Source organism: Mustela putorius, unplaced genomic scaffold (assembly GCF_011764305.1).
Source record: "Mustela putorius furo isolate JIRA1106 unplaced genomic scaffold, ASM1176430v1.1 tig00003863_pilon_pilon_pilon, whole genome shotgun sequence".
NCBI lineage: Eukaryota > Metazoa > Chordata > Mammalia > Carnivora > Mustelidae > Mustela > Mustela putorius.
Genome location: NW_025422015.1, coordinates 11,176,695 through 11,193,807, shown reverse-complemented (window position 1 = coordinate 11,193,807; position 17,113 = coordinate 11,176,695). Strand labels below are relative to the sequence as shown.

Below are 17,113 nucleotides of genomic sequence, written 5' to 3'. Positions count from 1 at the left end.
AACTGGCACAGGGTCCTAGCCACTCAGTTATGGATACGAGAGAAAAACATGTTCTCTCCCACTACACAACCACCATCCATTTTGCACAGTGGGAGGAACACACGTGCTCACAAATGCAGAAAAGACCCATGACACTACAGGTAAAAATTAGTATTCTTTGTTTTTCAACAGATAGGAACTTTGGCTCATAGCTTATCAACACACCAAGAATACAAAGGAAAAGTAAGATCTACTCAATTTAGACCAAAAAAAAAAAAAAAAGAAAGAAAGAAAGAAAGAAAGTGCCTGCCCTTGACCACTAAATAAAATTTTCCCAGATCCGCTTTCCAGCCACTTCCCTAGACTCCGAAGTCCAACAGTCATGGACATCATTACCTACATTTTCCTTGGCTTGGCCCTTCAAATATGGTGGGTATATAATCAGGGATTTTTAGACACAGCATATTTTATTTAAACGTGACACACATTTCCTTCCTGTGCTCCCCATGGAACTTTTGAAGAACAAATGTAATTCAAGCATTTTTATACATATTTCACTTATTTCATGAATGTCTTTTCCCAAAACTTCGTGAGTTTTAGGTCTGTGTGTTAAATACACCTAGCCCAACACTAAGTGCAAAGTTGGTCCTCAGATGCTGAATTGAATTAATCTGAAAATGAACACTCTTTAATTTCTTCAGGAAGTCTTTTTTAATGATGAATTCAAATTCACAAATGGTTTTAAGGTTCCATTCACCATAACTGTGTATTTCATTAATGTGGACCTTCAAATATAAATATTTACACTGTTTTCATGATATTATCACAAACTCCTATAAAAATAGTCTGTCTCAACAGACTATAAATTCATTGTGGCTGAGGATCAAAGCTCAGCTGTTTTTAAAAAAATAAACGGTGTGGATAATACAACGTCCCCCATCACCACGTACATGACCAGCACTGGCTGGCTGCCGCCGATTCCAATCTTTAGTTGAAACCTGATGCGCTTTCTGGCCACATCCTTAACAGACTCATGATTAACCTTCTATCATCTGGCAGACCACCAACAATCCTAACAGAGAATTGACAAAGGGATGGTCCTGATGATAATCAGTCTATTCTGTGACATGCAGATTGCATTTGAGTCTTAAATACGGTAATATTTTAACACCTGTCACCCGGGAAAGATAGTAAGTCTTCCCCCAAAACATCTCAGGACATAATTTTCAATCCCCTTGTTTCTAAAAATACTGAGTGAGTGATACAGATCTGCCAGTACGCCAAAGAAGGCTTGTGCCATCTGCTTCATTCTGTTCATACTGATTATTTTGGGGATGAGTGAGGATCAGATTGGAATAAGAACATATATATATGGCAACAGCTAGGAAAGGCTGTGTGCCCTGAGAGCGGGTGGTATATGATGGTAGAGGTCAGAGCACAAGTGTAGTAGTTCTAGGATGTCCCCAGTGCTGCGTAACACAATCAGCTAATGGGGAACGACAAGTGTTCTACGGCATTCTCAAAATAAACTATGACTTCTGGCTTCTATTTCCATTGTGCCCAGTGACACAATGCAAGACCCATTTCTGATAGGAAACTGAATTTCCATTTTTAATCTTCCAACGTTGGTACTCTAAGATTTTTTTTACTCCATTCATCACCATTCCTTATAGATAAGAAGGCTCTGCTCCAAACATTTCCCTGTGTCTCATATTCCCATAACTCGGGATTGTTTTTCTATAAATATGTTAAAAGCCAGTTTTAAAAGGGCCTCTATCAAGTTTCTGTTTACTTCTTATACTCACAAAATATGAAACAGTCAATCATGGAGCAGGGTGGGTAAGTGAGAGGGTGCTTCTCTTAGTATCAGTTCTTTGGAGGACATTGGTAGCAAGTTTCCAACATTAACAAAACTATCCAGAAACATCAGCAAGGTAAAGATGATGTTTCTCAGAACCTCGAGGTAGCTGTTTCTTATTACACATATGCATTGAAAAATCTGGTAGGTATCGTATCTGAGTGAGTGTGGCAGATGATTTGGGACTCAGTGTATGTCTAATCAGCAAAACAGGTGCTCCCGGGGCAGGACTAACTTGGTTGAAGATGACAGATGTGAGACCTTGATAAGTACCTTACCAGATGGCTGTGGCTAGGTTTTCACTCTTAACTTAGAGCAGGGGTTCATAAGTGGCTGTGAATTCTCTGAAATTCTGTGCAACATTAGGAGGTATGAATATTGGAGTTCTTGGACCAAAGCTTGTTTCAGATTTGCTAAGGAGTCCAAGATTCAAACAGGTTAAAGGCCACTGTCTTAGAGTCTTAGATAAAAACAGGAAAAAAAACAAAAAAACAAAAAAACCCTCTAGGTGCCATCAACTCTGTGTGTTCGCAAAGTCATTGATATTTCCTAATCCATAGGCCATATATTTTGTGAAACAATCATTGCATTTTATCAGGTTAGAGTAAAAGAAAAGCCAAAAAAGTTTCTATAATAATGTTCTTCTGAAATTTAAGCAGTAAACAACTTGTACAAATTTCATTTCAAATTTGACTACATGGGGGAGGAGGGGAGGAGCCGCGGCGCCTGGCTGGCTCGTGTCGGTAGAGCATGTGACTACGGATCTCAGGGTCATGAGTAGGCGTCCCAGGGTAGGCACAGAGATTGCATAAAAAATTTAAAAATGTAAAAAATAGATTAAAAAATATGGCAACAGATGACAACTATCATGTAAGATAGGCCTACCTTCTGCCTAGAGGGTAAACTACCCTCTAAATCATAGGGAGGGGTCACTTGTCAGCACCTCGAAAAATCTTATATCTGAAAAATGTCTGCATGTGTGTATTTATCCTCAATAAAGTACTAAGACACCATCACTGAAATCCACTAACACCTGAGCAGACAGCACCTGGGATGAACTCTTATGCTGGATCCACAAGGCAGGACACCCTGTTATGTCTGCACATCTCTTTCCTACAAAGGCCCAATGGCAACCAAGGCTGCAGGTCAACCCACTTGCTATTTTCTTAATGTGCCATGTTCTGTCCCGTCCTGTGTTTTCCACACAATGCCCCTTCCTAGAGTGTCCTGCCACCCCTGCCCACCTGGCAACTCTTCCTTCTTCCTGTCACTCTGAGGCAAGGGAGCTCCCTGTCCGCTTGGGGAGATGGTAAACCTAGGAGGAAGCAATTAGAAATCCAGCTGAAACCCAGGGGGCCTTGGGCTAAGGAGATTGTGATGGAGATAAAAGTAGCTCACTAAAAAGCATGGCTAAATAAGAAAGAGCAAAATTGGTTTGGTGAAAACCTATCTCCACAGAAAGTTCTTCCGTGTTCCCTCCAGAACTACTTATTCAACAGCGTTTTAGACAGCTCCGCCTTAAGAGGTCTGAGACCCTGTGTTCTCGGTGGTGGGAAGCACTGACTGCCCCTGCGTTCCACCCTTGGGGGGGGGGGGCGCCACCAACCACCCCAAGCAATTCCCCCACCACCTGTTCAAATCAGGTTTGCTGCCTGCTGACTTTTAAACCGTTACCTTGAGAGACTTAACTTTGTTAACTCAGTGACTCAGCTCTTATTTTCTTGGAAACAAGGCCTGAAATAAACAAGAAAGCCAAAGTGACTTATGTATCTAATATTCAGAGACCAAAGTAAGGAGAAAGCTCTCTGGTTGATTACACCACAGCTTTAGAACATCAAATCTAGGCACTAGACAGAAAATGGCAATGAGGACAGGGTGTGAACCTTCTATTCACAGATGTTGGGTACAGTCTAGTTAAAGACGGCAATTGAAGAAAGGTATGTGGCTCCAGTCTCTTCTGAAACGCCACTCAAACAGTACTAATGAGATTTTTCTAAAACCCACCCAAAGAGGAGAAAATGGCAATAAAATGTTGGGAGCTGGAAAGCAGGGAAACAAGCAGTGACTGGCTTCTCAGTCCTCAGAAAGCTCAAATCTAAGCCAGTAATGAAAAGCTACAGGGCGACCTGATTTACCCTGGGGAACCCATCAAGAGACTCAGAAATGTGGGCACTAGGTAACTCTGCAGGGGAGGGGAGAGTGGGTATAAGACCCTAGAGAGTCGAAAAGTCTGCTGGTGAAGCATTCAGCCCTCTGACCCCCTCCTAGTGGGGCATCTGAGGGCAGCGCACCCTGCTGAAACAGAGGGACTCCCGTGGAAGATTGTATACCGGCCCTCTCTGGCTATAGGAACCCAGGCAACAGGCCTATCCCCTCCAGGAGACTTCTCTGGGAAAGCTGACCAGCCCAAGAGAAAAGAGCTAATTACAAGGACAAATGGCAGTCCCCAGGTGTACCTGCATTAACCCACAACCAAGCCCTATTTAAGTATACAAAGCTTCCATCAGCTTTTTAATGGCTCCACTCATAAGTCAGCAGACAGCTGAGGATCACCAGAAGTCAGAAGAAAGCAACTATGGAGAAAAGAGAACTTCAAAAACAACTATAAATGTGAGAGAGCGAGCGAGGGAGAGAGATCCCTAAAAGGACTATAAAACACACACAGAGATATTTTTAAGAAAACCGAAAAGGCAGTTGCAAGGACAAGACCCAGGGGCAGGGGCAGGGATTTGAGTGCAATTTGCCGGGGAGCGTCTAAGAATTTGCAGAAACTCATCTGATGATTCTTAGGCACCTTTATGTTTGCCAATGTGGCTTCTTTTGAGGGTATCTGCTATTTTTACATATTTGCTCCTCTTAATGCTCACTAGTGATTAATACCACGAAGAACCTTTTATAAACCAGCTAATATAACCCAGAGACTAACAACAAATTCATTCATAGGTTCAACGTCCAAAAAATGCACATTTAGACAAAATAATATAAGAGGAGATCAATTTTTAAATTACTCAAACAGCTATCTTCTTTTTTTTTTTAAAAGATTTTATCTATTTGTGAGAGAGAAAGGAGCGAGAGAGGCAGGCAGAGGCAGAGGGAGAAGCAGGCTCCCTGCCAAGCAAGGAGCCCGATGTGGGACTCGATCCCAGGACGCTGGGACCATGACCTGAGCTGAAGGCAGCTGCTCAACCAACTGAGCCACCCAGGCGTCCCTCAAACAGCTATCTTTATTATATGATAAAGTTACCTATTAAACACTACACCTTGTTAAACATTTTATACTAGAATGGACTTACAATAAAGTTATAAAGAGATGAAAGACATAAAATTGGAATGCAAGAGATCTTTCATTATTTATAATGACTGTCTACACAGAAAACCAAAGAATTCACACACAGGCTAACAGCTTGGCAAGATATTTAGTTATAAAAATCAAAAAACAAAATCAACTGTATTTCTAAATGCCAGCAAACAGAAATATAATTTAAAATACAATATACATTTGCCATAAAACAAAGATATCTAGGAACAAATCTAACCACAAAGGTACAATATATATTTATGGAGCAATTTCAAAACTATACTGAAAGACATTATAGGAGACCTAAGTAAATGGAAAAATATACCATGATCATGAATATGGAAATACAGATGGAATTACCGTAACACTGTCAGTTCTTTCCATATTTACATATTAATTCAATGAAGTGCTAATAAAAATTCAACAGGGTTCTTTGTTAGAACCCTGATCATTCCAAATTTTATATGGAAAAGGAAAAGTCCAAGAATGGCCAAGAACTTTCTAGTCCTACTGGATCATACTCATCATTATACCAACAGACCATGGTATCTCCCAAAGAAGAAAAACTTAAGAGATAGTGGATAAGGTTGTTTTGTTGCTATTGCTTTTGTTTTTAAAGCTCATCGTAACTGAGGTGGTATGACATACTGAGGCACAGGATTCGACAAGTGGACCAATGGAGTAGAATGAATAGCCAAGAAACAGACCCACCCTTGTATGGAAACAACATATGACAGGGCTTGGACAGCAATCACTGGGGTGGGAACCGGCCACTTAATAATCGGTTATCCATGTGGAAAATAAGGGAGCTGGATTCCCATCATGCACCACATATAAAAATTCTAGACAGATTTAGTCTTAATGTTTAAAATAAAACTTTAAAACTTCAGGCAAGAATAAAAATTAAAAAGGAGTTTCACAGAAAGGGAAACTCAGATCACTAATACACAGGTGAAAATATGCACAATTTTATACAAGTGAGATTTCTTGGTCCATCATTAAAACAATTTCCCTATACTTTTCTACTCCATGGGATTGCCTTTTTTTTTCCTTTTGTCATATACCACATCTGACATGTCCTGTTAATCTTTTTAACACCCGTCCACCCTCCCACAAAAACACACTGGGATGAAATTCAGTTTTTAAGCCAATCCCATTGCCAAAATATTAGAAAGTCAGGCAAGACCAATGCCTCATGAGAGTAAGACAGACAATATACAAGACTGGAATCATCGACAGACCTTCAAAGATGCTCTTCCTTAGGGATTAAAAGGTACGATATAATTAAATCACTCTACGAAGATATATGCCTGATAAAAGTGAAAGGAATGATCAGAATGCAAGGTGGATAAAGGATACAGCTGTCGAAGGTGTGGTCATCTCTTGCTTGAGAGCTTGCTTGAGAGATTGAGACAGTTCATGGAGAGGCCAATGTTAAAGCTAAGCCTGCAAGTTTACCAGGTGCTTAAGTGGGGAGGTGGTCGATTTCAGGCTGAGGGAATGAATCAGCATAGGATACTTGAAAACGAGTAGTTCAGTATGACTGGATTATTCTGCAAATATGGGGCACTGCGGCCAAAGAGGCCAGAAAAGGAGGCAAAGGCCAAATCATGAAGGTTCAGGGATATAAGACTGCTTCATTCCACTAGGGTAAGGTGGGGTTTGTTGCTGTAATCCTTTAGTAGTTGACTGACCTATTTAGTCAAGCTAGCCACTAAGAGTTTATGAGTTAGTGTGGAGTGAAGGAGGCGGAAGGAGAAGAGGTAGAAGGAAGGAGAGAAGGCCAACAAGACACGGTCTCCACAGGAACGGAAGAAACACTGGGAAGGGCATAAGCACAGGAATCTATGAAGAAAACACAGAGGAGGCAAACCAGAAGAAGCAAGAACAGCCCAGGACTGATACCTAGGCGCTGGGCAACACAAATCCATGATAAGCACCGGACTTGTCATCAGGTCAGACTTAGTGACCATAACTACAGCAGAGATGTGGAAGACGATTTAGTAGAGAGTGGTGAGACCAGAGGCAGTGAGACCCTCTGGCTTCTGCCGCGTGTCTGAAGGGGTAACAGCAACCTGGAAAGAAAAGCAGGCAGGCCGAAAGGACACTTCGTAAAGTCTAGTTAGATGAGGACTTAGGTTAGGTCACAGGAAAGAGGTATCTGTGGTGGCGGAGGAGGAAAGGAAGGAGTAGTCCTGGAAGAGAAGTCCAGCCGAACGGCGCACAAGGAGCTCCATTTTAGACCTGTCATCCTCGTGCAGGGCCGCGTTAATGCTCTCTCCGTTGCTTGGATTTCAGTCTGTGCGCTCTGCCCAGGCGAGGTCTGGTTCCAGACCTCTTCAATCTAATGGTGCCTAATGGACACAGAGGCCAGTGAGGACACCTACGCCATAAAGGAGAAGCTGAGGCTCTTTTCTAGACCAAACACAAAGAATGACACCCTTTGGCTACAGGAACATGGATACCGTTCTGAATCTGGCTTCTGTAATTGACTCTACATTACTTGGAGCTCTACCTGGGTGGTCTCAGATCCTGCATTAAGCCCACATACTCAACTCTGATCACCAATGTTTGTCCTTTACAGCATCGTTTGGTAAAGTGGGTGAGGAGGAATTTGTTTTCTTTATGGCAGGCTGTAGCTAAATCGATTTTCCCTCAGGACATCTATTCTGCATTGTGGAACAGGGCGGAAGCAGGCTTGTGGGGACAAGTAATTCTTAGAGGTTCCAAAAGCAGAAGAAGCTTTCTGCTGCTAAATTCCTCCACTTTTCTTGGGTAAGAGAGAGTAGTAACAAGTCTATGGCAACAAAAATAAGCAAAATGAGAATTTGCATTAAAAAATGTGAGGCTTCAAAATAATTTCTAGATGGTTACTGTATAAAGCAGGACCCCAACAGCTCAAAACCCCTGTTTGGCTGCCCAGTCTAGTAGGAGAAAGTAGGCTTTTCTGCAGGTGGGAACCTTCCTTTGTTACCGTTGTGTTTAGCAGACTGAAGATCTGTCTGACCTATTTAACAGTTCAGGCAAACCACTCTGAGTCTACGTGGAATGGTTGGGGAAGGTAGGAGGAGAACAGGTAGAAATAAGGAGAGAGCGCCCCTGGACTTCTGTCTCAACTGAAACCAGAGGAAGCCCTAAAAATGAGCAGAAAAGGCAGAAACCCTGGAACATGAGCCTCAGAAGGCCAGAGAAGACCAAGAGAAGCCACACTACCCAGGGGAAAGGACTGCTGCCTGGGGCGGGTAGCCAGGCTCCATCCCGGCAGGGGCTCCTCCCTGAAGCAGGTGTGTAAGCAGCGCCCCCTCCCTCCCAAACAGAGTGGAAGCAGAGGGGCTCATCCAGCTCAGGCCTCCCCAGCTAGGGCCAAAACACTGTCCTAGAACAGGTCCCTCTGCAAGATGCTGAAAACTTCTGCTCCCTTCCTCTCCACGCCATGTACGTGATCATTTTAAGGACACTCCGGAAGAAATATCAAATGTCCACAAACAAGCAAAACAGGCTTGTGCATCCAGAGAGGCAAGGGTGAAGTCCAGGGCTGGTTGTCAAGCTGAGACGGAGCAGACCTGGTCTCAAGGAGACCAATCATGGCCTCCATCTCATGGTGGTATCATGGTGGGTGAGAGGGGTGGACAGCAGTCCTGAAACCCACACGAGAGCCTCTGGTACGAGAAGATTTTCCAGTCATAAATTCAGTGATGGAGGCTATCCTTTTGTGACAGCTGAAACTAGATCCCCCTCCTCCCTCCCATCAAACCCTCTATGGCTGGCCTTTAAGCCCTTCTAGGCTATGCTTCCATAGCTCACAGCCCGTGATCTCTGTTTCCAGGTCTCTAAGAGTAGGGCACGGAGGAACCAAAACTTACCTAATTAGTGGCAGAGCCTATTGTCCTAATACAGTTACCATTCTAGGGAAAAGAAAAGCCTGGTTTCTTCCCAGGAAGTGTGTGAGGGTAAAGGTTCAAACTGAGGAAAAAAAAAAAAAAGAAAGAAAGCAGACCAGTCACCCTAATGATGGGAAGCCAGATTCAGGAGTTAAAAATCTCCTGAGGGGGGGAAAAAAAATCTCTTGAGGGAAACATAAAAGCTACAGGAGGTTTGAAAAAGATGCTGAAGACCCTGATGGACTGTTTGGTTCTGAAACAACAGTGTCTCTAAATAAAAAGAAAAAGGCCTGCAAACAGATAACACTATGTCAGCAAAGTATCTCGGAGTGGCAGAATGAGAGAGGACTTCTGCTCTTCCTTTCTAAAAATCTGACACTGGCCACCGAGGTGCGGCGCGTAGCAGGTGGGCGAGGGGGACTTCAGGCAGAGGGAGGGACAGAGCAGCACAGGGCAGCCTGTGGTGTCCCATGGGCAAAGGCTGCTTGAAGGCAGCTGTGAGGCTAAGGGGAGGAGCAGGAGATGGGCCTGGAGAGGAGGCAGGGCTGTCCCAGAGGGCGTGGGGGCCAGTGACAGCCAGGATGCTTCCATCAACAGATTCCTTCACACAGGACAAAAGTCACAAGCATGCACAGCACACACTTACCCTCTCCCCCAGGGACAACTCCTGGACCCAGAGGGAACCGCAGATTGAAAGGTGCTGCTCTAAAATTCTCCATGGTTGTTTTTTACACGCAATGAGCCTGAGATCCAAAATCTGATTACCCAAATGGCCACGAATATAACTGGCAATTGGTAAAGGACAGCTTCAACTCTTTCTTTCCCTAAGCTTTTTCACCAAATGAGCACCCAGAAGTCATTGTCCTATGAACTGTGTACAAACTTAACAGAAAAAGGTAAAATGGCTGTGCCTGTGCCAGCGTTCACTGACCTTCTTCCAGAAGCACGGCTGCCCCCCTCGGAGGGCACACGCCCTATTTATCAGACAAATGACCACACAGTGTTGGAGCAAGAATGTTCTCTTTGCCTTTCCATGCCACGTCCCATAGATCTAAATGACGCAGAGCAAATGGTTCACGCAGGAATACTTTAGTTGAAATATAAAAATACGTCTCACTGGTCCTTCAAAGTGACTCCAGTTGTAAATTTTTTTCCTTTTTAAGATGTTACACATTTCATCAGTTTCCATTTTAAAAAGCAAAGGCACTGGAAAGACAAGGCAACTTGTCCCAGTTCCTGCACTGGCTTCGCTGAAAGGCAGAAAGGAATGCCGGGGGAAATGGAGGCGAAAGCTTCAGAAGAGAGGAACACTGGCAAGCAGGGCCGCATCTCCTTTTCACCTCCAGTCTTTTCTCTCCCCCCATTCACAGCTTTAGGTCCTTTGTTTGTTTAACAAACCATTACAATCATACCCCGCTCAATGGGGAGGAATGTGAGCTCTCTAAGTAGCTGTGCTGGCGAGCCACATGTGTGGTCCACCCCGCAGCCCAGCCCGGGGGCCTCACTGTGCGGGTCTGTGCTCCCGGCGCCCTGGAGGCCAGGCACCTTGCTCACAATGAGCCCCATTTCCCCTGCCGCATGCCTGCTGCTCCTTCCCAGTAGCCTATAGCGATGTCCCAAGTAGCTCCTCCTTTCGGGCTAGCCTAGCCACCGGACTGGCCATACTGCCTGGGCTTGTCCGGTTCAGCTCCCGAGACCAACACTACCTGGTGTGGCAGCCACCCCCTACCTGCTCCCGGCCCATGGACTCACCAGCCACACAGAGCTGACACAGTCCAGGCTCTTCCCAGTTATCACGCTTAGCCTTCCAACGTCCATCACATTGGAAACAGAAGACACAAGGGCAAGACCCCCTCCCCTGCTTCACGGGAGCTGCTCTGCCTTTCTCCGTTCCTACTAGAGAGACTGGCCATGTTGGGATGAATTTCAATGTCTTGGCCAAACATCAATATGTTTTTTAGTCCGATTGTATTTCAAAGGGCATTCAAAGGCTATTTATTTAGCACAATGACAGTCTCATTAAGCCCTCTGAGGCCCTGTCAGAGAGAGAGGCATCTTTATCCCCATCCGACAGATGAGGAGACTGAGGTGTTGAGATGATGCTCCCTGCCCATTGGAACTGACAGAGAAGAGGCTGCAAGTGCTGTTCTGTGCAAAGCACGGTGGCACCCAGTGAGGGCCCCGTGAGTGTCAGCATCACTGGTGATGACGAAAACGACCAGAGGCCAAACCTGGGTGATCTGAACTGTGTGCTCTTCCCACCCGTACCCGGCCATCCTTCCTAGGTACACCGTCTGCACGAGCCCCAGGCTTCAGCTCTGACTACAGTATTTCCAAAGACAGCCTCAGATTCCGTGGCTGGATTCCCTGGTACGATTGGCCCCTGACCAGCATCTTCCTCAGGCTGGGCAGCCAACACGTGCCAGAGAGAGGAAGACACCCTCTATGCAGCTCAGGCACACCAGGTGGGTCAGGGAGGCTTGAAAACATTTGAACGGACAGGGAGCCTGCAGAAAAGTCCACAGAGTGATCTGTCACCTCTGGCTGTGGGTGGTGGCCAGCAGATGACAGAAAGGTTGCCAGTGGGAGCCTCTGATACCCTGGGTTGAAGAGCATACTCAAGTTTCGAAAAAAGAAAAGTTAGAAGAATGCTGTTCGAAGATAGTTGGCAGTATGAGGGGGAAGTGTATTTCTTCTCTAATAGAACCTCTGGGAAGGCCCTGGAACCTCCTGCCCAACCGGACTGACTGTCCCTTGTGCTTCCAAGTGACTGGTCATACACGCACCTGGACGGCAATAATCTGAAGACGCTACCACCGTTTACATACCTGCTAGGTGACAGGAAACACCAGCTTCCGGGTGGTCGTGGAGTCCTCTCAGGAGCTTGTCTGAGGAGTCAAACCTGTAGGAAGAGATCTTGCATGCCTTCAGTGAACGAAGCTGGGGCAGCGTTCCCCCCACCAGGCTGCAGCCTCAGCTTCCCTTCGGGAGCACATCCACACACCTGATCCTGTCTAGAGATTTCTGACCACCCTTCCAGGCATTTTCATGGACGACAGACCAGTTTTAAACTTTACAGTCCTGTAGTAGGATACCTCCATAGCCACACCACCGTTAATTTTTAAATGTCTCTGATCTACCAGATGGCAAAAGTCTTAAACATTTAGATCTGATATATTTAAAAGGTATGATAAAGTTCATAATGCAGTAACTTAAAGGATTTTCAATCCGACGTCATCTTGCCCAGGAAGGTCTTTAAGAATTTCTACTACATCTCTTTTCCTACTTGCAACTAGATTAAAAAAACCCTGAAGTTTTCCCCTGCTTTCTGCCAGGTTGGTGGGGAGGGCCAAAAACCATGAAATTGTTTATAGAAAATATTCAAAATAGCACACAGAGGAAATGACTTTTTTTTTAAATGAACAATATTAGAATACCATAAAACAGGTATGCAAATCTATGCAATGACAGAACCTGAAACAAATTCTCAAATGAGAAAAGGCAGCAAGAACCAGTAGGCATTCATTTTCAACAAGACCTTCAAAGAAACATATAGATTTACCAGATGTGCAGGGGGAAAAGGCTGAGGCCTCTAAACTGAACCCACAGTCCAGTGGTCACCAAAGTTGGCTCTGCACTAGAATTGCCAGAGAAATCTTTTAAAGAATACAGACTCCTAGGCCACAGTGCAAATAGCACAGCCTCGCAGCATATCACTCTGGCCCTGGGAGTCGAGGTTTTCACCAAGCCTTCCAGAGCCCAGCCTGCATCTGGTTTTGCACCACTGATCCCTGGTGAGCATGCAGAAACCAGTACCTCTGCTCACCAGTTCGTTATAAAACTTGGCTTCTTCCAATTTAGAACTATGCCAGACTGTCAGTCCTCAGAGGGGAAAGATTGTTAGGACTTTCTTAACCAGCCCAAAGATAAATCTATTATGAAACAAAGCCAATCCTATCTCACCTACGTGATTTACTCACTTGGTTGCCTGTTTCCTTCTCTTAGTTTGATCAAAAAAAGGCTCTGCCCGTTTATTTTGTAGGAGAACACCCTTTTAACTTAAAAATGGAAAATTAGGGGTGCCTGGGTGGCTCAGTGGCTTAAAGCCTTGCCTTCGGCTCAGGTCATGATCCCAGGGTCCTGGGATCAAGTCCTGCATCAGGCTCTCAGCTCAGCAGGGAGCCTGCTTCCCTCTCCCTCTCTCTCTGCCTGCCTCTCCGCCTACTTGTGATCTCTGCCAAATAAATAAATAAAATCTTTTTTAAAAATTGAAAAATTAAGATCATTTTAGACAACTAAGTTTTTAAAATAACCCATCGCAATTCAGGAAAAAGCCTGAAGGAGGGTTAAAACTGGAGGTAAGTAGGATTTCTGAAGCAACCAGAGAGTTTGTTTTGCATGTATAAACACTTCACGAATCATCTCATGGCCCAGCCCTCTTCTCCAAATACCCAACATCTACCATGGTGCTTTAGATTATTGGGTAGCCTCCAAAGGCCTGTATTAGTCGCTGCTGTTGTTGTTGTTTTTAAAGCACTTTAAAAAACATTGAACCAAGAGAGTAAAATCCTTCTGGATGATTCTTCCTTTGCTCTTACACATCTCACCAACGGACAATACCAATTTATGAATTCAGAGAGGCGGGAGCTCTCTCCTGCTTCACAAGAAAGGGTGCACATGACATGAAGTACGCAAACCAGGCAGTGGAGTAGCTTAGCTTCATTGTCAAAATATTCAAATTATCACTAAAAGAAAGCAATTCCTTTCTGAACCCAACAATACTCCTTGGCCTCCGAGGGCTCACACAGGAGCTTATTCTTAAGCTGTTCAATGTAAGCAGCACCAGTGAAAGAGGAGAACTCTGGCAGGGAGGAGGCCAAGTTCCTCCTCCTCTCCCACCTGCCATCTCAGACCAGTAACGCTCCCAGAGTTAACAATGCAACAGAGAACCTGCAAGCATGCGTGGCCCTGGGGAAAACCGCGCACTGTGCAACAGTGTAGCCAAGCAGAGAAGAGAGGGGGAAAAGAACACATCTAAGTTTGACAGGACGCTCTTTGCACACTGCATTTCAGGTTAGAATTCAGATTTTCAGAATCAGAAGAAAAGGTTTTAATCTTTCAAATGTAAACATATACAAATATGTACATATATATGTGTATATATGTGTGTGTGTGTGTACATGTGTGTATATAATCTTTGTTATATACATATATAGGTGTTATAGGGTCATTTTTGCCATACACATATATGGATATGTATATCCATATATAGATACATATGGATATATATATATATATATGGCAAAAATGACCCTATAACATTAAACTCTCCTAAATACACGTATTTCTGAGCTCCAGAGTAGCAAGAAAAGTCACATTTTTCTAGGAATGAGGATTGGCACACAGTAAACAGATTAGAGTTAATTGTTTAAGAGGGAGAATTTGCAGGGGAATGATCTGTTTGTGTTTGCTCATTCACTGATGACAAACAGCGAAATCTCCTAAATCTAGAGCATATGGTTTCTAGAATGCATCTTTTCGGGCACAGTCCATCTTTCGAGGCAACTGCTTCTGAGGGCCACATTTAAGAATATATCCTTTTCTCTTTGAAGGTACTGGTTCAGCTGCCTGCTGGGCATGCACCGAAACCCAAATTAAACAAAGGGATTTCCCTCCAGCTTCAGCTCATTCACTTCTGGCTACTCCTGAGTTTTCTTAAGTCAATTCTTCAAACTGACTTTTTTATTTCTAATGATCTGAGTGGGAAAGAGTTGGGCAAGCTCCACATGCTGGGATTTCTTCCTCCTCTAGCTTGAAGATGGGTAAGGCTTGTGTTTGAAAAGCTTTTCAAATGAGTTTTTTAATTTATTCTATTTTCTGAAGACTGTAATTCCAGACGAAAAGGAGCCCACTAGATACAGGAGATAACAGACACCCCACTCTTACTTTGCTGAGTAAACAATGAGATTATTCCCCTGAAGTAGAGACTTTAAGTGGGATATTCACATTTATCTCAAAACAACAAAATCAGTTTAAAGAGGTCACGGAGGAGTGAGCTGCAAAGGGTCCCTCAAAAATTGAATACCTGTGCAGGTCTGACAGCTGGCCATCTACCTTCACACACGATCGCTGGGGACCCCACTCGTGACTCAGGCTTTCAACTCCTCCTTGAAATCAGAGGCCTCCTCAATCTCCATCTTCAATCCTGAACTTTCTTGCAAATTCCAGATGAATCCAGCTGCCACCTCTCTGCTTGGATATCTCACAGCCCTGAAAATCGCCTCTTCTAAAGCATGGGCCCCTCCAGCAATACCAGTTTTAGCCACTGGCTCCACTAGGTACCAGTTCCTAATATATCCTGGATGCTCACAGGTTGTGGCCATTTTAATCACTTAACACACCCTTAACAACCATATGAGTAGGTGCTATTAGCCCCATTTTACTGATGGAGAAACTGAGGCTTAGAAGTACTCTGCCCGTAGGCACGTGACCAGCAGGCAGTGGAGTTGGCATCCAGATCCCTGGTGGGAGCGGCCATGTTACCAATAGGGCAATCTCTCCACTGTGTCACTCCCCAGACTCTCCCAAGTCAGAAACTCTGGGGTCACACTAGATTTTTCTCACTGACTCAGCTATACGGATTCTGCGAGTGTACCGGCCCCCTCTTTCCGTAACTTCCGTAGTCCCCACTGTTTGGGCTGTGTTTTGCCTTCTTCACAGCCTCCACATCAGCATGGCAGGACGACTCTGGAATTCTGCTCCATTTGTCCTCCCAACAGCTTCTCTTTCTAGCTCGTTTAAAACAGGAGGCAGGCTTTCTCATTCCTTATGTTTGAGCCCAGATGACCGCGGAGACAGTCTGTCCTTGTTAACCTCTAAACCCCATGAGGAGATTCTGTCCAACCCCCAAGATGGAAGAAAGAGAGGGTGCCCACGAAGGGGAGAGAAAGCACCTCTCCGGCCCTTGCACAGCTCTCTCTCCCAGGACAGTGGGCACAGCCCTTGGGGAGGACAGGGTGTGGGCCGTGCTCTGGGAAACCCACACCCAGGGCGAGGTTTTCAACCTCCACTCAGGTCCTGAGGCAGAGAGCTGCAGAGCCCAGTGCTGGGACACACAGAAGGGCCACGCCAGACCTTCACCTGGCAGGTGCCGTGGAATTCTCTGGGTTTAAGGTCATACCCCATGAAGAAAAGGGAGAGAGATGAAATGAAATTTCCCTGTAGGTTAGCAGAATGGAGGCTGGACTCTGAATCAGTCACAGGGAATAAAAAAGGAAGACTTCCTGCATACTTCAAGTTGTGTGGTGAGGTTCAGACTTGGGGGGGGGGGGTGTTGGTTCTGGAAGGTTCCAAGAACCTTAGCCTCCTACTCCATATGCATCTGTGCTACTGGCTAGCCTCAACTGCTACAACTGGTGCCAGACTGTTTTTCAAAAAAGGCCATCCCCTGTTGCAGAGAGGAGTGCGTCTATGCAGAGGCTCTGGTGACCTGGGGGCAGTCCTGTGCTCACAGCCCCGGGGCAGAGAGAGGAGGAAGGAAGGAAACCCGCACAGATGTGGAGAGTTTACTCACAAGATTAACTCCTCTGATTCCTATGCAAACACCTAGAAAGGGAGAAACACAGAAAGCTGTCTTTAGGGCCTTTATCTTAGACTGTGAGTTGCTTGAAAACCAAAAAAAGTAAGGATGTCGACCAGGACAAGGAGAGAGGGAGGCCAGTGCAGCTGGGCTCAGACAGGACACTCCTCTTCCCAAGCCTGGCCGGGACTCCGGGGCAGGGCGCTGGGACAGCGAGAGGGTCAGCTCATTTCCATGTGAAGGAAATGAGAGTGTGCAGCAAACTGACAAGCTCAGGGAAGAGGAGAGTCCTACGCTAGGAGAGAGGATGTGAGTCCTTCACGTGACAAATTTGTTCAGTCAAAGATGTTGCAGTAACGGGAGGTCCTTGTGGCACCAAATGAAACAATGAAGAGGGGCTCATACCTTGAGGCCAGTCACACATACTCAAAGCCAACCCCATTTCAGTCCTGTGGCTAACTATTGGAGGCCTTCGGAAGAGACTTCCAAAAGCCCTGAGGAAAACTGGACAGGGATCC

The 17,113-nt window shown here is 45.1% G+C and overlaps 1 protein-coding gene across 1 annotated transcript in view; it reads right to left on the bottom strand.

Annotated features, from left to right (window-relative positions):
- Positions 1-17,113, bottom strand: part of PLAGL1 (PLAG1 like zinc finger 1) — a 109,944-nt gene that overhangs the window by 10,081 nt on the left and 82,750 nt on the right. Inside the window, 2 exon segments of the mRNA XM_045066283.1 lie at positions 11,845-11,918; positions 16,590-16,621. The gene's annotated coding sequence lies outside the window, so the exon portion shown is untranslated.